General features: G+C 36.5%; 1 protein-coding gene and 1 long non-coding RNA gene across 2 annotated transcripts in view; one reads left to right on the top strand and one right to left on the bottom strand.

Moving 5' to 3' along the window:
* Positions 1-21521, top strand: part of LOC140239172 (sarcospan-like) — a 131132-nt gene that overhangs the window by 24219 nt on the left and 85392 nt on the right. The window lies entirely within an intron of this gene.
* Positions 12745-15565, bottom strand: LOC140239167 (uncharacterized). The gene is made up of 4 exons (XR_011901955.1): positions 15518-15565; positions 14251-14398; positions 13422-13525; positions 12745-13022 (listed from the first exon to the last, which is right to left on the bottom strand). It is a non-coding gene; the product is annotated as an uncharacterized lncRNA (long non-coding RNA).

Here is a 21521-nt window from a genome sequence, read left to right as displayed (position 1 = left end):
TATATATGTCAGCAATATCTGCGATCTTCAAAAGCTGGATTTCTATCTGTGAGATGATGGAATGAAAGAAGCGATGCACGCTAGACTAGCCTGAAGGACAGTGAGATCCTTTTGAAGCCGCACTTGGGGTCCATACAAAGCAGGCGATGGCGCTGTCCCCACCGAGAGTAATTGGGCCATACATGGCAGACGACAATGCCATTATTATGATGCCTCGCTTTCAAAACCGCGGCCGAGACGCGGCGAAAATGTCAGCTTTCGTTCTACAGAAGATAGGAGTCACTAAATTATGACCACTCGAACAAATATCAACAATCAAAGAAAGAGGAGCCAAAATATACTGAAAATAGAAGAAGATGAATATATGAAAAAAGAGAGGGAGCGTGTTTCCAGCGTATGAAAGGACACAATGCTCAATAGCTGCTTAAAAACAGAATAATGCAGATGGCCTTGTGATTCTGCTTTTTTAGTTTTGATATGCAAGTACGGATGATACTTCTAAAGTTTGAATTTATGTTAGGCACTTTGCATTCATTCTATATACTTATTTCATGCCCTAGAACAAAGACTTTGTTGCTGATTCTTCAAATAGCCCTTCTGCTCTCCTGTGCCATTTTTTGATAGTTTTAGGACAGGTCACATACAGTCCATCACAGGCATGGCCTTTGAATACCTTGGGAAAAATAAGTGGACTGCTATAATCCTATTGAATTCAAATATACATTTACATTGTGGGGGCTTAAAGGGATCATGGTATAGTATTGTTTGAGGTGAGGATTCAGATACTTAGAAACCACTTTATGAAACATCAAAGAGAATACAATTCTAAAAGGAATTCAAAGGTTACTAGATGAAGATCGGTTGTAAAATGGTTGAGATATCCAAAAACAAAGTAAAACAAATTGATCCTCATAAAAGGTGGGTCCCATCTATTACTAGAATTGCTTTGTTTACAATATCTCAACTATTTTAAAAACCAGTTTTCTTCAAACAAACTTTGAATTCCTTTTAGAAGTATATGCTCTCTCATATTTCATAAAAGATTACTCATTATCTTAAAAAAATGATCATAAAAAAAGTTGAATTTCTGAAACCCATCTCAACTGAAACTGAACCGTCCCATTAAGTTTGAAAATTGCCATTCTTGCTTACCTATCTATCAATAATAACAATGATAATAACTGTGAATTTGTATTGCACAGCTTCTGTAGGAATATACTCAACTGGGTATAACAATATAATCAAAATAAGGCAGAGACAAACTGATGGCATATAACAAATTTAATCTTAACTGGAAATCTTACAAAAAAATGAGGATGCAGAAATAAAAGAAACTGATAATTACATACATTAAATTATAACAAATGAAATGTATCTGGAAAGCCTACAAATATGTGTTGCAACACACATGGTAATGGAAAACTTTCCTTGAGTATTGAAGTCTTATATTCAGTGATGTCCAAATGGATGAAAAGTTTTTTTAAGCAGAAAAAAAAAGTCTGAAAATCATGTCACAATAAAGAAATCTTTAAATTGGTATGCCCATACTGATAAATCATTTAAGAACTGGTTCATTTTTAATATCATGGGCAAAAAGTTGTACTTTTTTTTCTGTTTTAGGCAATGAATTATCATAAGTACCGGTAATTGTAGTTCCCCCCCCCCCATATCTTTATATTTGCACAATAGCAGAAGGTACTGGTACAATGCAGGGTCATTCATCTGCGAGTAGTTTAGAGATTTGAAGTGGAAACATTATGAAGCAGTGCCTTTGAAAGACTTACATGATTGCTAGGTAAAACATGTTTGCATTTGTTTCAATTCATAAAGAAGTTTAGTATAAAATGCTGCAGAGTGGGCGGGGGCGATGGGAGAAACAAAATAATCCAACCATCAGAGTTACATTCATGGAAGAAGTGAATCAAAACAACACTGCATGCAGTTAGTTTTCAGTTGTCCTTGAACCAGTTTCTACACTGGAATGTGTAGTTTTCCCTTCTTCTGTCTTTCAAAACAAACACTTGATTATGAGAAACCCGATTCTAAAGCTACTTCAGCCAGTATATTTCATCAGATTACATGCATTTTAAATCAACAAACCCATATAATGAACAGGCTGAACAATTGAAGAATAATGAGAATAAGAATCCCGAGGAGTTGAACTGAAGTATCTGTCAACCTTGCATGCAGAGTAGTTTAAAATGCTAATTTCCAGCAATCAGCAATGTAACCAAGTCTTTTAAATGCAGCTGCATTAGAGAGGTAATTCTACAGCAGATCGATGTAAGGAGTTGAACTGCGGCTGCTACAATCGACAAATTTTCTCAGAAGATGCCTCATTGAATAGCAGAGCGATAGAGAGAGAGAGAGATAGATAGAAAACTGAAAACATCACCAGTTTACTTTTTGGTTCGTTTCTTGTGAAATGCAACTGGGTCAAGAATAATTGCCAAGAAAAGGAAAACTGTATCGAGGTATCGTGGACAAAAACAGGAGAGATTTTGTAAATATATTCAGTGGCCAAAAGATACGTGGAAGAGTGATAGCGGCTCACCCAGATTGCATTTTGGGAAGGGATACAGGAAAAACGAGACAGGAAGTGAATGATGAAATGGAACTGGGTCTGCCATTAGGAGACTTTTTTTTTTTTTCATCCCCGCCCTTAACCCTCATATTCTGGGGGAATTGCGCTGCTGAAATTATCAACTCGCCATCATGAAATTGGCAACTTTGAAGTTTAATGCACATCGTGTGTGGAGTGAAATTAGATGGAGCTAGTAAAATTCATCAAATCTGCACGGAATTAGAATAAATTTGTGTCAATTTGAGAGACGATGTGGGGGGGGGGGGAGGTTGGGGAAGAGCTATGATCCTACGCCTGCTAAGATGTGTGTCCAATTTAAGTATCTGTCATGGATGTAGCAACTGAGAGGTTCTTGAAAATTCTGCTTAAAGATCCAGCTGATCAACAAAGTGTTCAAATGAATATAAAGAAAGAAGAAAATAAATATGCTTTACTCTACCATATGGAATACTGGAATACTAACAATGACCAGGAAAACCCTGTAGTAAAAAGATACAGCACCAAACCACAAAAGGGCTCTTTCTGAGAGTAGATGAGTTAAATGATCTCTTTCAATATTTGAGCCCCTGCCCTTTTTGATCAATCTTCTCATTGTGATATAGGATGATCACTGTAATGGGGACCTACTTTCTCAGCCACGAGTCATTTTTGTTTTTTTTTGTGCTAAAATTTCTTTCCTTCTCTTCCTTTCCCCTCTATATTCTCACTTTTCATTTTTCCCAGTGGCAGCTAGTTATTGATGTGTAGGCCTACATGGAAAGTTGAAATTGAGATTAAGGGGGGGGGGGGGCTAGGCAGATTAATAGTATGCAAAATAAATAATGGTGAGCATACCTCATGCTTTTCTGTTTATGTGATGGGATTTACTTTTTTACTTTTCTTCACTTTCATGATGAAAAATTTCGGGTTGTTTCACTGTGTCACAAGAGCTCTTGTCATTTTGCACACTACGTTCATCTACTTAGTAATTAAACGGGATGTACTTTCTTGTATCTTTTTTTCTTTAAATAATACATCAGTTTTCATGTGTGAGTGTATCTAATGAATTGTGTCAATTTTCTTTATTCCCATTATGAGCTATACTTGAGGGTAAGAGTTCCTCCAAGAGTGTCTGTAAACTTGCATTCAGCAGTATATGCTATGAATATGCAGCTGGCCATTAATTCTAATGTGTGCACTTAACATTTTAAACATGTAAGTTGACATTGTTATTATCAAAACTCTATTGGATCTGTTTTAAACTTCAGAGTAGACCTGGGGGGTGTTTCATCAACATTTGTCGGCGCTGACAACTTGAATCACCATAGTAACAGTCAGTGACCAGAGCATCTCAGCCAATCAAAACCAAGGATTTTGCTGAAATTGTTCAGCGCCGACAACTGACAAGCGTTGATGAAACACCCCCCTGTGTAGCAGGTTGTGTGGTCTGCATCTAGAGTCATTATATCAATTGTCCTGATGGCCTGGGTCAAACAGGACAATCATCATTGATATGAAGAATATATTCCAGTGCTCAGCTATGGTGTGGCCGGGCGTTTGCATTGGCTAGTGTTTCTGGGTCAGCCCGACAAAAATCCCGGCTCGGAGGAAACTTGAATCCTGTCGCCGTTGCCATGTCAACAAGTCTGATGGTGGCTGTCTGAAGGTTTGGGTCGGTGGAATTGATTGGGGTGGGAGTATGGGGGGGGGGGAGACGGTGTTTTGGCACCGGTCATAGCCGTCATCCAAACACTTCCTCGCTCACACTTTCGGCACTCCCGCGCATCATATTACTTCTGTCGAGCAAACTGCAAGTGAGCTTGGTTACACCTCATGCAGGGCTAGCTTCTAGGTTCCTTCTTCCGTCCCCCCTTGCTTTTTTTTGCCTTCTCTATTTCCATTTTCTTCCTCTCGCCTCTCCGCCCCATTCCCACATCTCTGGTTTCTCGCTGTTTTTTGGTCACTCCAGCTAAATGTATCACTTTCCTTCTCCCGTGGCAATGTGCATTCATAAGCCAGGGGTTCGGCACACACCTCTCAAATTTGATACATTTTGAAACAAAACTGAGCCACACAGTGCCCTCTTCTCTGTCTCTGTCTATTTTACAGTTTTCTTTTTCCTAGCAAACTTACACACACACACACACACACACAAACACACACACACACACACACACTGATACCAACGCACAAACATGTACACCCACACACAAACACAGACACACACAGACACACGCACACACCACACACAAACATGAACACCTACACACAAACACAGCAACACAGGCACACACTTTTTTTTGTAATCTTTATTTCAAAATTCATGAAATGGATATGAAATTTGCACAATCACCTTAGATTTGTGCAAATTGAATAGGGCATTAAAATGCAAAATATCTGGGTTTTTTTTTTTTTCGTTTTTTTTTTTTTTTTTTTACATAAGTACAAATGAACTGCATTACCATCAAAATGACTGAAAATACTTTGCATTAGATTATTATTGAATTATCACAATTAAGTAACGGTGTATATGATACACATATGCATGGACACACATCTATGCTGGCATTGTTTTTTGTATTACTGTATACGGCATATCTTTCGCAAAGTTTTTATTTAGACCTGTGAATTTTGCGAGTCTTGTGCTTGCCTTGAAGTTGAACTCTGATTCTGACATAAATGAGTCAAGCACATGTACATTTCTCCATCCATTGCTGTACTCCACATTCACAAATTTAACCTCATGAAATCATTGGGAAGTCCTGATTCACACACACACACACACAAATGAGACCTGCCAAAAACTATGTTGTATACAGTGTTTCATGTCTTCTTGCTACACTCTTCTTGATGTCCGTAAAGTTCAAGGCATAGGAAACCCTCTCTGACTAAAACTCCTGGCTATGTGCACTTGAAGTTGATATCAGACTTAATCCAATTGAAGAGCGAAGGGCGCATGCCAGCCCGTCTTTACTGGAAAAGAAACGTCTGTGCAGAGACAGACGGAAACTTGAACTGGCATCTGATGAGAGCAAAGATTCATTACCAGTAATTCTCTGGAATGGCATGTATAGGCACTGTGTTCCACTGGTGGGAAGTAGAGTGCTGTTTGCACAATTCAATGTCTCATCCAATTCATGTTACACTGAAGTGGTCCATGGAGCATTAGCTTTGACTCTTCTTGATCCTAAAAATGTCTATGTGCTGCTCTTACATGGATTTTTTTCTCTTTTTTTTTTGGGGGGGGGGGGGTGGGAAGGGGTGGGGAGGGGTAGGGAAAGAGCATAAGTGACAAGAAAACTACTTTATCATCATAAGTTTATTAGTTTAGAATTGACCATGCCATCCCATTCGATCATATCATTATTAGTTACAAGAGAACAAAAAGGCAGATGCAGAAGTTGATGTATTTCATCTTGAATCTTTTATTCCTGAAAGCGCCATGATTCAAGGGAACATCAGAAACCTAACCATAGTGGACAGGCTGAATTTTGCACTGTGCTATTTCATGTCAAAATTTTAGAGAGTTGAATTTTTGCATCATCAATGATATTTCAGCATCACTGTTTTCCCTTTTTTCATAACAAAAGTATAAGTGGCAGTTCATTGTTCTGTTTGATGTAATAACAATATGGCAGTATATTCTGGTGAAACTGTTCAATTTTGCAAGTGGAATCAGTTTGGCCAGCTTTCAAGACCGTTTAAACCTTGCTGTGCTTTGTACACTATTTGGCAGGCAGGCTGGATTGCTCTTTTGCTGATTGGCACCGATACCTGGAGACAAATTGTCCATGAATAGAAATGACTTAATCCCCTCTAATCCCCATTATGTCACCGTGGCATTCTTTGTGGATTAAGGCACAGTATCTGCATCTATGTTGGCTTGCAGCTATAATGAGGTCAAGTTTGGATGGCTCCCTGAATGCTGATGAAAAATCTTGACAAGCTTAGCTTACCTTGTTAACTTTTGTTAGTTGTAAAATGAAATACATTTTGACTTAAACTGAATTGAATTGAATTGAGTTGAACTGAGGTAAATTGAATCAAACTGAAAAGCTAAGTGCCTGTGTGCATAAAAGGTTAAGACTCTGTAACTCATCCAGTAGTTTTATTGGATGTATGAACTGAAATGATCTTGGTTAGAGTGAAATATGTGTGTGTAGAAGAGGCAGGTCTGACTGAGATTATCCCGGAGGTGTTGCATCCAAACATGAGCAAGTGGAGTTGGTGTGGTTTAGCAGTTAAGCACCTGACTAACAGGACTTTGAGATCTAGGGTTCAGATCCCTTACTAGTGTCTGTTGGCACTTGACATACCTGCTTCTCTGTAATAATATGAATTTACATAGTTCAATACATGGTACACTTGATTCCCTGCCAGCAGTGGGAAATTCATGATATCAAATTTTAATGCAGCAGCAAAAGAAAATGAACACCGCAGAATGTCACTTTCTTCAGATACTTTCTAAAGATAAGAGTGAAAGATATATTTTCCATGGAGCAGAGGTAGTCCGCACACTGCAGACTGGCCAGAAGTTCATCTGCATAACTTATGCAACACCTTTTATCACTAACAATATCATGAGCTGAAGAGCTGGTATACTTCCATACATTTGATAATTCCTTTTGCATTGGTATCAGAAGTACTGTACCAAAGCTTGTTTTTGTCTCTGCATGATCGGTCACAGACTTGTCTAGATTTTTCACTAGATAACTTCACCACCGGTGAGCCTGGTTAAACCAGTGCAAGGTTGTTTTCACATCAAAAGTAGATAACACATAATGTGAATAGATTCCATGGTAAAATAGGTTGCAGAGAAATATTGTTAAAGGTATAAACATCAGATATCCTTATGTTACCAGTACATGTTGTTATCTTTACTATAGCACGATAACTTTGAAATAGGTGAAAGATTTGATCGTGAGATACATGTTAAATGGGAGACTTGGCGATACGACAAATTCAATAAATCAAATTTTCTTGATCGTAGTCGACATCAGGCGAGTGACTAGACATGTATTCATTCATTTAGATTTAGAAGAGCATAACAGCTGCAAAGTTGCAGTAGGTCCATGAAGTTACCATCAGATTCCCCATTTCATTAGTCATCATTACTCACAGCCATGTCATGACATGTGTCTCTAATTTTGTCATTTCTGATATTCTTTCATTTGCCCATCCCTCAAGCCACCTCAGTGTCTTTAAATGTTTGTACACGTCTCCTATTTTTCTTTCTTCTTCTTCATCCTCATTTCTTTCTTTCTTTCTTTCTTTCTTTCTCTCTCTCTCTCTTCATATGACAAGTAATCTAAAACTCACCAAAAGTACTGCAAATATCTGCAAATGTTGTCAACATGCCAAGTTTATGATGGTAGTTGACACGGTATGAAATTGTAATGTAGTCAGGAACAGAAGGACAAAATTACAAGATATCTTTCCCTAGTGTCATATACAATTTTGTTTTCATGTTCTTTGCCAAAGGATGTTGAACTGTACATAATTGTTCACAAAATGTTTGTATATTGTCTAGACTGTGATGTATCATATACATGCAATAAAAAAATGTTTTTGATATGTGTTAGACTCTCTTTTGTGGCCTTGAAAGAGAGAGAAGAGGAGAGAGAAATGAGAAGGTTAATAGTAGGAAGAGCATGAACAAAGCTAATCCATTTGGTGGAGTCATACTGTCATCCATGGTTTAATATATCATAATAGGTTGATGTAGATTTATAACAAAAATAATTGAATTTCAGTATGATAACAAGATTCTGTAGGAGGAAATCCACATTACCAGGATATGGAAGCAATGGGTTATAGACAAAGAAAAGATAAGCGTTACGTACATTATATTGTATGTTTATTTTCTCGTTTACAAGTATATGATACCCGTATATAATATTAAAGTGTAACATCAGAATATATTTTGTGCAAGCTATCGTGGTTGTGCTGGGTGTGAGTGTGTTGGACTATTTTGCAGAGAGAATGAGAGAGAGAGAAAGAGACAGAGACAGACATACAGACAGACAGACAGACAGACAAATCGTCGCTGAATCCACGAACCGGCACACGCGCACCGCCCGTGCGCGAAGTACATTTCGAGTAAATCGCATTTAAAGATTTCTGTTTTTTCAAACTATCAGTAAGATATGTTAATGGAATTGCTATTCAATAAATTTCACTGTGACGTATGAGAAGAATCTGCTCTTTCTTGCTATACATAAAAATACTCCCAGTGTTGTAAAATTTGCACACAGTAAGGCTATAAAGTTGTGTGTCGTTTTGTGAAAACTCAAGACTAGGTCAAAAAAAATCCACGAACCGGCACACAGCGCTTAGTGTCGCGCAAAGCGTTCATGATTCTCCGCAAAATAAATCCACGAACCGGCACACAGCGCTTAGTGTCGCACATGGCGTTCATGATTCTCCGCAAAATAAATCCACGAACCGGCACACTGCGCTTGTGCCGCACATAGCGTTCAGGATTCTCGGCAAAATGAATTGATTATCGCTCGTAATTCCGAAGGTTCTTTAGTCCGAAGGTTCATTAATTCGAAAATGAAATAAGGTTCGTTATTCCGAAGGTTCGTTATTCCGAAAATGAAACAAAACTAGATATTCCGAAGGTTCGATACGGACCCTACCTATCATTTCGGATTAAAACCTTCGAAATGACGAACCCTATTTCATTTTCGGATGAACGAGCCTTCGGAATAGAGAACCCTATTTCATTTTCGGATTAACGAACCTTCGGAATAACGCCGCAAATGTTCGGATTATTGAACCCTACTTCATTTTTCGATTAATGATTGTCTAGTTATAGGGAATTTGTGTGTTTCGGATTAACGAACCTTCGGAATAACAAACCTTCTGGATAACGAACCTTCGGAATTACGGACCTTCGGAATAACGAACCTTCGGAATGGCAAACCTTCGGAATAACGAACAGAACCCAATAAAATCACGAAACGGCACATGGCCTTCAAATTTATTTCTGGTAAGGTTATTTCACTAAGAAAATTTATATTTCAATTAGCTCTTCTAATACTTGTATAATACTAGCACTGTGCTCTTGGGATTGTTAATCTAATATCCGTGGATAAAAGTATTGTAGAATAGTAATTATGTTGTTCTTTTTTAGATCATGGAGCTTCATGTTTAGATTTTTACTTCTTTTTTCTTCTTTTTCATTACGTATTGTCAATATTCATTTAAACAGAAAGGCAGCCTTTTATATTTTATGATCTTCATGCACTTGCTTGCTTACGAAAATGAACAAATTCCCGACTCATTTTAATAGGTATGCAGACGTACATTAACATCCAATTAGAATTCACACAAATTCCTCGTACTCCCCTCTTCTCTCCATCACTCCTTCTCTTTCAATCTTCATCATCTTCATCATCATCATCATCATCCTCTACACTTGTCTTCTTCGAGAAATAATGACATTTTCAAACTCTCTCAAGTCCTGTATTATATTCAATCATTCATTAAAGGAAGAAATACACATTCCTTTTTCAACAAATGACATTTATTTTTATTAGATCATATTCACCATTTTCGTGCACAACTGCAAAAAAAAAAGAAATGTAGGAAAAATAATCGTTTGAATATTTACTTTCATTACTATAATTATATTGTATTGTTTTCAAGTATCATAAGTTGTACATTTCATTAAACGGATTTCCACATTTCATTTCAAATTAAAAGTTCATTACTATGGTATTCCGTAACGACAAATATATAAGCAAAACTGCTGCTAAATAAGAAGCTGTTAAAATGAGATTTGTGTATTATCTCGAGGATGGACAGTAGTTCATTCAATCATAATTTAAATAACTATATTTCCCGTAATGAAAGAAATCTTAACGTTATTAACATATATGTTTTAATGAACAAGACAATTTCGAGGAACCCATATCACAATGAAATAGAAATATATTACATTGTACCTTTACATAATATTCCTTTACCTTTATAAAATCAAATATTGCTTAGTATTTCTTATATCCATTTCTGACCAACAAATGAAGGAATAATTTTTTTCCTATCATCAAATTAAATACTAGTCATCTCTACTTTTTCGGAACCGGTTATAAAACTCATTGTTCTCGCAGCTTTCAGCTCTCTGGCCGAAAGAAATGTCATGTTCATTCCAAATCGGCATAATATCAATCTCGTTTCTTACTCCAAAATCAGTTACTGGATATTCCATGATATACACGAATTAATGATAAGTTTTACTTCTTAAACTTTACTGTTGTTTTAGTATGATTTATTTTGATTGCAGGAATAAAGTCTAACCTCTTCAAAGTAAACATTTCTTTAAACAGTACAAAGATATCGTTAAACACTTTACAAAGTTATCTACACAAGTAATGTTCTTTAAAAAGATTTCATACAGATGAATATCTACCTGATATTTTTACTATAGATTTACTCGGAACTAATCAGTTTTGATATCTTTTCGAGTATCACACTTTCCACATTCAGAATCGTTAACGCAATCAAATTTTACATGTTTTTACATTTCTGTGGTTCTTTACGTCACAAATATTTCTGTACATAATTTCTGCACATGTTTCTGTGAATAATATTGACACCATGAAACTAGGTGACTGTGTTTTTTTTTTTTTTTTTGGTTACTCTACCTGTTTACAATTACACTGCTAACATATCAGACCTACATTTTCTCATTTTTCCTTTAAAAAATGAAATCCACAATATTCAATATAAAAAGGTAATGATGGCCATGCTATAAGTCCTGATGTGGACACAGACTGCAAGAATATGGCTGTGTACTGCAGTACAAGTATCATCCAATTAAACATTATCTGTCAAAGTTTATTAATCATTCTCGAAGCGAAATGAGAGCAAACAGAGTAAATGTAAGCATCCAATTGCTTATAACCCTCTTGCAGTCTCCTAATACCTTTCTAGCTCGCACAACTTGACTTGAAGCTTAGTCCTGATTTAATTTACATCTGCTGTGGGTGTCCGCGGTGCTGGGGTAGGCATGATAACAAAAAAAGAATACTGAGAATCGTTAATGGGGTTGGCCTAATGGCGGCCTGGCTAAAGGAGGCAAAATGAATAGTATGATAGGTGAGCTGGTTCAAAAACAAAGTAAAAGAAAATACATTTTTTATGGCTTTTGATACTTATAAAGTTTTTGTTATGAAAAGCACTGTTAAGCCAAAGAGAATGGAAGCATATAACAGTGGAAATTGAGGAAGGCATCATTGTGACAAAGCTGTGTGGAGAGACCCATGGATTGATTGTTATCGCGATTAATGCCAGTGAATAAAGTGACAGTGTAAGATACAGTACTTAGGATTAATGTCCCTTAATATCCCCTTGATTCTTTCACATACAATATTTGGAAAATGTGCGACTCCATCGATAAACACATAGCAGTATGTTCAGTTCATTGTTTCTTCATTTGACATGTTGATTTCATCATCAATTAGTTTGTGGATTGTCAGTCAAACAGATACAGAGATAACAAGCTATCCCAAACTCTGCTGCAAGACTAGTGTTCAAATTAAAAAAAAAAACAACAACATATTAACACAAATTTAAGTGGTTCTACGAAGCTTCCACTGGCTTCAAGTCAAAATTCATATTCAGTACAAAATGTTGATATTAACTTTTGAATACACACTATTTGAGAGAACTACTTTAAATAGGAGACACACCAGAGAGAAACCTTTGTTCGAAAGGCAGGGACTTATTTGTTATGCTGAATAAAAAAGCAACAACATACATACTTGCTTGTCATGTCTCTACCATATGGAATAATCTACCCCAGAATTTGAAATAATTTACAAATGTTAACAAACCTAAGTATGCCTTGGGAATGCCTTCATTACAGTCTAAACATGAAACAAGGTATTATTGTTATTTGCAATTGTATGTTTTTGTGTAATCATTTTAATCCTTGAGCACATACGGACATAACACAGAATGTTCTATGTGCTATACATAAGCACTGTTGATTATTGTTATTATTACTTTTATTATCATTTATATCATTATTATTATTGATATTATCATTATTACCATCACTATTATTATTATAATTAGTATTATTATTATTATTGCTATTAAAATGATGCCATATTTTGTAATCACACTACCCACCCCCTCCCCCCCCCCTTTCTGCACACACACAACCCAAAGTCATTAAATACGACATTACGCAGAATATCGAGATAATGTTCTGCCAGAACCTGACTGCCCATTCATCAGGCACACACATTGTGAAAAGTTCGCTGTCTGGAGCAACTCTGTGATTGTAGTGAAATATTGCTATGATCTCCTTCCATAATGATCCCTGGCTTGGACTTTGGTGCAGATGTTCAGCTCAGCCACCCTAGTCATTTGAAGCTGTTCCGGGTTTCTCTTTGCTTTCTCCACTTCGACATATCTAGTAGACAGTTGTCATCAGCTTCTCTCCCTATGCAAAGATGAACAATTGTTTTTTCACAGACAATGTTACTTCTATATTGCAGAGGGGAATGATGGTAATTATTTGAGAAGACAGTCATAACATACTACTTAAACAATTTTTGCACATCTGTAAAACTATATTTGATTTGCCTGAGAAAATTATTATACAATAGTGTTCCTTTCATATCAACACTTTGGTAGTGTTTTGCTCAAAAGTGCTAATGCAATTCTGTTGAATTACACTGTATAAGTTTGAATCAATGTGATAATGTACATAACAAGACTATACTAGGATAATTTCTAATTGTCCAATGACACTGGATATTCTGAGTAATATCTATGACAAAATAAAACCGAATACTACATGAATAGGTGTTGCACTGATTGCTGTTTATATCTTGCTCACCTTTAGCTCAGTGCACAATGTAACCTTTGAGTGCAGTAAGAAGAGGATGCTAAGCCAGACGAAATGGTGAATGAACACATTGTTGACTAGAATCAGGAGCAGAACTGAAGTAAAGAATAAGACAAAGAATAAAGAAAGCAGAACATCACAAGTGAAAATCAGTGACACAGTCAACCCCATGTATTAAGTAAAGTCTCAGATTCTTACAACATTTGACTTCTGAGTGTAGAAAGCAAAAAAAAAAAACACCCAACATTAATATGAATGAAGCTTTAAATGTATGTTGAGACCTTTCATTTTCATCGTCTTTGCCAAGTATTTGTCATACAGTATGTGCCATTGACTTTTGCAAAGTTGATGGCATCTCATATCAGCACAGAGAGCTGCTCATTCCCCATCTCCATTGTCCCCCCCCCCAAAAAAAAAAAGAAAAAAGAAAACCACACACACACACACACACACACACAGCAAAAAAAACAAAACAAAACAAAACAAAAGCACCACAACTACAGTTATAACAGTAATGAAAGATAAATGACACTGAAGAAATGCATATTGGTACCATATCAAGATCAGATTGAGAGACAGCATTGCCTTTATACCAAAATGCAGCATGACTGCAGGTAATTAGATGTCAAAATGTCGGATTCCATGTTATGTCGGTGCTTCACGTCCATCTAAACTACAAAATACAGTTGTAATTTAAAAAAAGAGTAAGATACACAATCATTTCATTATGTGAAAAGTCAAATTATTAGTCGTATTCCTGCATCCTGTACTAGCAAACACTGGTTTGTCTAAATCCTTGTCAGATAGTAATGTAACTTACGGTTGTTGTTCAAGCTTGTGATGATGGTAGAAATCTACAGGAATGTGGTTCGGAGTACAATTTTGTAAAGTAGCCCATCATCGAAGAACATCACTCATTTCAGTCCAGTCTGCAAGTTGTTGCGTTGTCCACACAAATGCCTCAATATCTGTTTGGAATGGAAGATGAATGCAAGATGTCAGTCACATGAAACTCCATCACTACTAACAATTCTGTAAGATCATTAATATGAGCCACAAATTTGCAAAACATCACCCTGCCCCCTTCCCCACCTCCTTTTCAGGTCTACATTATAATGGCTTATTAGAATCTGAAGTTTGAGAACATCACTCTGGTCTAATATTATAATTTGCACAGTTCTGAATCCTCATACATAGCCCCCCCCCAAAAAAAAAAAAAAAAAAAACAACAACAACAACAACAAAAACAAAACAAAACAACAACAACAACAACTGTGTTTCAAAGAACTATAGATTGTAGAAAATCAAAGCAAGCAAAACCACAAACTAAGGCAAAATTACTTGCCAGGCACATGCTTTTAATGTTTACTTTTAGGCCTATAGCATGACAGAACAATTTGTGAATTCAGGTACTGAGCATTAACGAACCTTATTGTTGCTCTTAACACCTCAATTTAGACAATGAGGTGGGAGGAGGATCTTCCTCAATTACATTTTTAGTATAAGTAGCTTTAAATCATTTCTTTTCCATTGAGACTTCAAGGGTAGTCAGCGAAATAACATCACAGTAACCTGCACATGCGGTATTCACGAGCACTATTAATAATTTTACACTGTAACACAGTTAGAGTCTAACTACTAGTATCTCAATTAGATCTAGAAGAACTGTAACGTTAGATACCTCCTGGAAGGTTCAGAGGATCTATAAGAGAGCTAAATTAGCTGGGAAGAAGTAGGCCGTAGCATTACAAACTTGAGCTCGTATTACAAGCAACAATAAAATTGTTCAATATAGGGAACCTATCACCATTTTAGTGCGTTACAGACTCGATGCAAATGTGAGACGAGTTCATTTGACTCTACTAGTTCGAACCGCTTTCCCTATTCTTTACTTACACCGAACAATAGCTGTGGGACTGCAAACGTACAGTACGAAGCTAGGACAGAGCCAAACTAAGTCATTGTGACCTGTTAGAGTACACATTTACACTCTTTTTATATTCTAATTCCTTATTCACAAATCTACATTCAATAAAGTGAAAATTCGAATAATTTAAGTGTCAATACAGAGCGATATGTAACTTTACCGATTTCATCTGTCTCTTTTCCGTTTGCTCAGGGCGCAGCCATTTTGGACGAGCGCGTACGAGGACGTTTGACAGATCAGTGATTTTTGATGAAGTCCGGCGTGTACGCACGCGATAGTGCCACTTCGTGAAAATCTAGACGGACCGGTCGGAGTTTTTACGAAGTGGCACAGTCGTTATTATTACGTAATTACTGGAGATTGAGGTTCACAAATTTGTCAGGTTGTAGAACTCGGTATATACTATCATAATATGCAAAAATCTCAAAATCGAAAATTTACCTGATTTTGGCCGGTTGTGCCGGTTCGTGGATTCAGCGACGAAATAGACAGACAAGCAGACAAACTGACAGATGGAGACTCAAATGAATAGAGAAGTGGGAAGGAGATGAAAAAAACCCAGCATTTTTCAAAATGTTTTTTTTTTTCACCAAAGCATACAAGTTATTTTTGAAAGTTGTGTCAACAGATACAGTCTGGTGTTTAATATTCAAAGTGCTACAAGTTTTTGGAAGGCCATAGATTACGGAGCAGACATTCTGTAGGTTTTTTTTGTTTCAAACACCTGTTGCATGCGATGAGCTGTTGAACTTAAAAGATAATTTCCCTGCAAGAGTGTGCATGCTTGTTTTACAAGATTGTTTGAGGATTGCAAATGTAATGCACAGATTTGTTTGTATGTGTGTGTGTGAGTGTGGGTTTGTGAGTGTGTGTGTGTGTCTGTGTATGTTGGTGCACTTCCTTTCCTCTTGCACTAATGCAGTATGTGATGCTCATATTTCAGCCGTTCCATAATTGCTCATGAGCTTCACATTTATGTCGTTGAAATCAAATGCCTTGCGTGGCTGATTCCAAGAACTCGCTGCATCTGTGCTGCGGCTTCAGTAGCCATCATGCATGTTTTGCTTGTTTTGTTTGTTTTTTGATAACCATTTAGCATTCTACTCCTGCCTGGAGAGTGTAAATCTGACACCACTGGCTCCAATTTAAAGTCCAACCACATCACAAGGACTATATTCAAATTGTTAATGCCGCAAATCAGTAGGTAGTATATTAAAGAAAAAATTCAGTCCTTATTACTGTAATTTTGTAAATACTGAATTAAAGACTTTTGACAATGCATGTTTGTCATTATTTTTCTAAAATCATGTACATTTTGTGACAGTTTTAATTCATATAGCAGAAGTTAATTCTGCATGAATATATTCTTTAACTCATATATTTTTTCAAAGATCTGTTTAATTCTTCTTCTTTTTTTTCAATGATGATTATTCTTATCTTTTCAGGGATAGCCTGATATTTTAAGCCGTGTCTTATTCATGATTGTTATTTGTATGTATACATATGCACATGTGTGTGTGTACATATCTGTTTGTGTTGATGTATATATACATGTATACATGCACACAGATGTGTATGAAGGCTTGACAATAAATTTTTTTTTTTTTTTTCTGTCGTGGCATCTTTGGACCACTGAAATTGTTAAATGTAACATTTGGGAAGCCAAAAAGAGAAGTGCGTTGGCCCCAAATCAAAGAAAACATTACAATCCATTTTGAATCACACATGTAGCTGCCCAATATTTCGGGCCACCAAAAGATTGCCATGTAGGAAATTTTGTGACCTGGCATCAATTTTAAGTTGGCCATGGGCCACCGCTAATGTCCAGCCCAATGTATGTATGTATGTATGTATGTATGTGTGTGTGTTTGTGTATGTTTGTATGTATATACATATATATATATATATGTCAGCAAATATTATCATTTTGTTCTGTATTGCATGGTTATCGCAGGAATAGATTGCAACCTGCTTATTTAAACTCCTTCTCCCTCTTCTCTCTCTCTCTCACTGCTTGCAAATGAGAAACAAATTGAAATTTTTATGACTGTCCCTACTAGGTCATTCTTAAAGGTCGAGTAGCCTACTGGAGACTCTGAGTGTACCCTGTATAGTGGGAATGAGTTTTTTTGGAGCATGCTTTATGACAGTGAACAATCATTGTATAACCCACCCACCCCTTTCTTACAGTTTCCATTCAAACATGCTGTGAAGTTGGTCGGTACTCTTCCAAAAGGTTATACTTCTATTTTGGGTCGAGCAGTCACATCAAGGAACAGAATCGATCATGCTAATGAAAAGAATTTGTACTTTGAAGTACTGGCCAATCAAGGGGGGGGGGAGGGGTCAAGGAAAGAAATCAGCTAAAGTTACAGACAACAATAAGAAACATCTGTGAAGGAGCTATTTTGTGTGATTGAATTCCCAGTTATAGAATCATGCATCTTGAAAAGATTTTCTTTGCTCTTACTCGATCCCAAATGATGACAGATAATGAAATCGAGATTCTTTTTAAGTTGCTATTAAACATGAGGGAGAATTTTGAACCAAAAACTTACCCTCATACTCTGGTGATGCCTGCCATCCACAGAAGAAAAATGAAACCTACCCTATTAAACAGGGATAGCATGCACATGGCTCTGTAAGCTCTAGGCTGCCCTGGATGTATTTAACCAACTTAGGTGTATATAAAATGTACTTAGCTCCTGTCTCTGTGATCTCATGTCCCAAGTACTGTGACAGTATGGATGTGCAATACCCAAGAAGTGCATACAGGGGTTCAGTATATAGTTTTAGACACACACACACACACACTCACACATATACACACACACAGTGTGCAGTGTGTCGAATCAATCCATTCCCTTCTATACCAATCAAGGTACCTAGGGAGAACATATAAGTTGACCTTTAACTGATATTGAAAATATTGAGTATATTGAAGAGGTTGATTGCCCTATGCACTGAACTTTTTTCCCCTCAGTATCTGATGGACGAGGAGGATTTTTTTAAGTCTTTTTCCCTGTATATTCATGCTGAGAGATTTCTAACCATGTAAAAATCCTACATCCTGAGGAATTTCCCTTGATTTGAGCTCATGGAGTACACATGCCTAGCTATAGAGATTGGTATAAATTTCAATTTTGCATTCAGTTTCATCTCTGTATGATGCAAGACCGTACAGTGTAGGTCATCAGAGGTGTCCCACTTCTGGAAGTATTACTGCTTTAGAGTATTCCTTGGCTTTTCTTCTTTTTTTTTTTTGAGTGAAATTCTGTCCTGATATCATGTTGCTTTACAAGTGTGAAAACAGAAAAATCAGAGAAGTAGATCATTGGAAATCGATCAGGGGAAATAATCGCACTGATAAAAAAGTTTTGCATTGCAAAAAAAAAAAAAAAAGATTATAGAATGAGACAAAGTGGCAACTCCATGTGATCTTGGAGCTGAACTGCTCTTCATTTGTTTTGTGCGCAATTTCATAAATTTTTGTTTTCGTCAACCGTTTGGGCTCAGGCAAGACTCGTCTGCTGAGGAAGACACATAAATGTGTTGTTCTGAATATATAGTACAAAGAATGGGTCAAAAGATTAATTTTTTTTTCCTCAGGAGAAAAATGGTAAATTGGTATGATTTTTTTTTTTTTTTTTGGGGGGGGGGGGCAAATGGAATGAAGAGTCCCTCAATTCCTAGTTAACGCACAGCTGCCATTTGCCTTTCATGTGAACTTTTAAAATGTGTCCATTTTTTTTGAAAAATTTTCACTGACCTACTTTTCTTATTTGTCTGTTTTTTATGCAAAGCAGCATTATATCAGGAGGGAATTTCCCTTTAAATGTATCTGTATCCTCCAGTACATGAACTTCAGATAATACTTTAAAGGTATGGTGTGTGTGCCAAGTTAATAGTGTCATCCATTCAAAATACACGCCTTTCACGTTTTGAATAAAGAAAGAACGCATTGTGTCTTGGGCCATTTGCCTTATCATATTCATTTTCATGTTCTTTTTCTGATTTGTCAGGTTTTATGCAAAACAACATGATGTCAGAAGGGAATTTCCCTTTTACCCGTTGAGGACGAGTCCCGAGTATACTCGGGCAAGTGTCTATGGGAAATGCGTGTTGTAGCAAAATCAAACCATCCTCAAGGGGTTAAGTGAATTTGTACCCACCAGTACTACAGGTAATGTTTTTAAAGGTGTGACATCTTTACCAGCCTAATAGTGTCATCCATTCAAAATACAAACCTTTTGCATATAGAATCAAGAAATAATGCATTCTGTCTCAAGTGGGCCTGTCGATCACAATGCACATACACCTAATGAGGGCACAGCAATATCTTGTTTCAATTATCATTCTGAGGATGGTATGCACACGTACTGGAAAATCCCTATCCAAAGATTTGGCCGATCTGCGGGGGATGTATTTGCGTATGTCATATTCTAAAGTGCACATATGTACATATTCACTCACCCATTCCTGATGATGTGCACTCATACATTTGTATGTTCATGTACAGAATGGGTGCTTGTGATTCCACAATAGCCATTTTGAAACAAGTGCAATTGAATTATGAATAATGTCAGATATTTTTAAAGGAGCTAACATTGATTGAATTCTTATCTGTGTTGCTTTAAGTCATTGTGTAAAGAATCAGCTCATTTCAAAAAGTGGTAGACATTGTCTTTATGAATGCTGTTTATTTTCAAATTTAACTTCTAAGCTAGAGATATACTGAAAAGCAGCAGCCCTCATTTTCAGAGACTTCTGGTAAAACTGTTAACCCATTGTGGACAGTTTGATTTTGCTAAAACACGCACTTCCCATAGACAGCTGCCCAAGTATACTTGGGACTCGTCCTCAATGGGAATAAAGAGGGAATATATGGTTTATCGCTGTGTAAACGGACAATGCTTGCAATTTACTTGTCATATTACGGTCATTGTGTAACGAATCAACTTATTTCAAAGAGTTGCAGACATTTTCTTTATCAATTCATCTTGTAGAAAAAAAAATCGTAATAAGATTTCATATTGATTGAAAACACAAAGTATGTTAGGAACTTGTTGGACAAAAGATCTCCTTAATCATTACTACACTTTTTCAAAGGTTTTTGCACATGGAACACACACCTATGCAAATGAATAAGCAACCAAAAGGTTGAAAGTCATAATTTTGTTAGTTTTATGCAGTCTAGGGATTACAACAAAAAGGAAAAAAGGGGAAAAAGGAGGAATGAATGAATGAATGAAAAGCAATATTGAAATGCATGGTCAGGGCAAAATGGTGTAGTACCAAAGTGCAGTGGAATTAGCATATACTTTTTCATACATTCATTTTGATCATGTATTATTATACATTGTACCTCACAGAGATTAATCAAAATACTCCAATCTCATACTTGTGCAGATTAATCATTTCAGCGCCATTTGACAGTCCTGCGCACTTGTTTTAACTTCATGATTCCCTGAGCTGTGAAACACAGTCAAAAGCACTTTCATTATTAAAAGCTGGATTCCAGAGTTGTGTATTGAACAAACAGTACTGGCCCCCCGAGATTGTTAATACACTATAACATACCCAGTCTCATTTCCAATAACCCTAATGAGTGCATAAAAGCATCAAGGACAGGGCATGGGTGTGTGTGATGTAGGTCTGTGAAATGATGAGGAGCATGCTTTTTTTCTCTTTTTTTTTCTATCCCTCGTTCTGTCCATCTCTTTCCCTATCTGTCTATTTCTCTTTCTTTCTCATTCTCATCTTTTTTTTTTCTGTGCGGGAATCTTAATCAATCTGCATGCAAACATGTAGTATGTGCAGGATCATTATTGTGCATTAAAGGTAGGCATGAGCTAGATTTGCCATTATAATGATTATCTCAATCCCTCTCTAGCTCTCCCTATTAAACTCCATTTTTGTTTTGGGCTTTTTTTCCCCCTCTCTTTAAAGGGAGCATATAGTTTTGGTTAACTTCAGATTTCTAATATTTTTGGTGATATAATGAGAAACCTGTCATGAAATATGAAAGAACATGTAATTCCAAGATGGATTCAACATTTATTTGATGGAAATCAATTTTAAAGTGGTTGAGATATCCAAAAAGATAAAAAAATAAGCCAGCGTTCCTGAGAAAAAGTCGACCCCCCTTTTGTTAGGATCCCTTT

This window comes from Diadema setosum, chromosome 2 (assembly GCF_964275005.1).
Source record: "Diadema setosum chromosome 2, eeDiaSeto1, whole genome shotgun sequence".
NCBI classification, from domain to species: Eukaryota; Metazoa; Echinodermata; class Echinoidea; order Diadematoida; family Diadematidae; genus Diadema; species Diadema setosum.
This window is presented reverse-complemented; position numbering and strand designations above follow the sequence as displayed.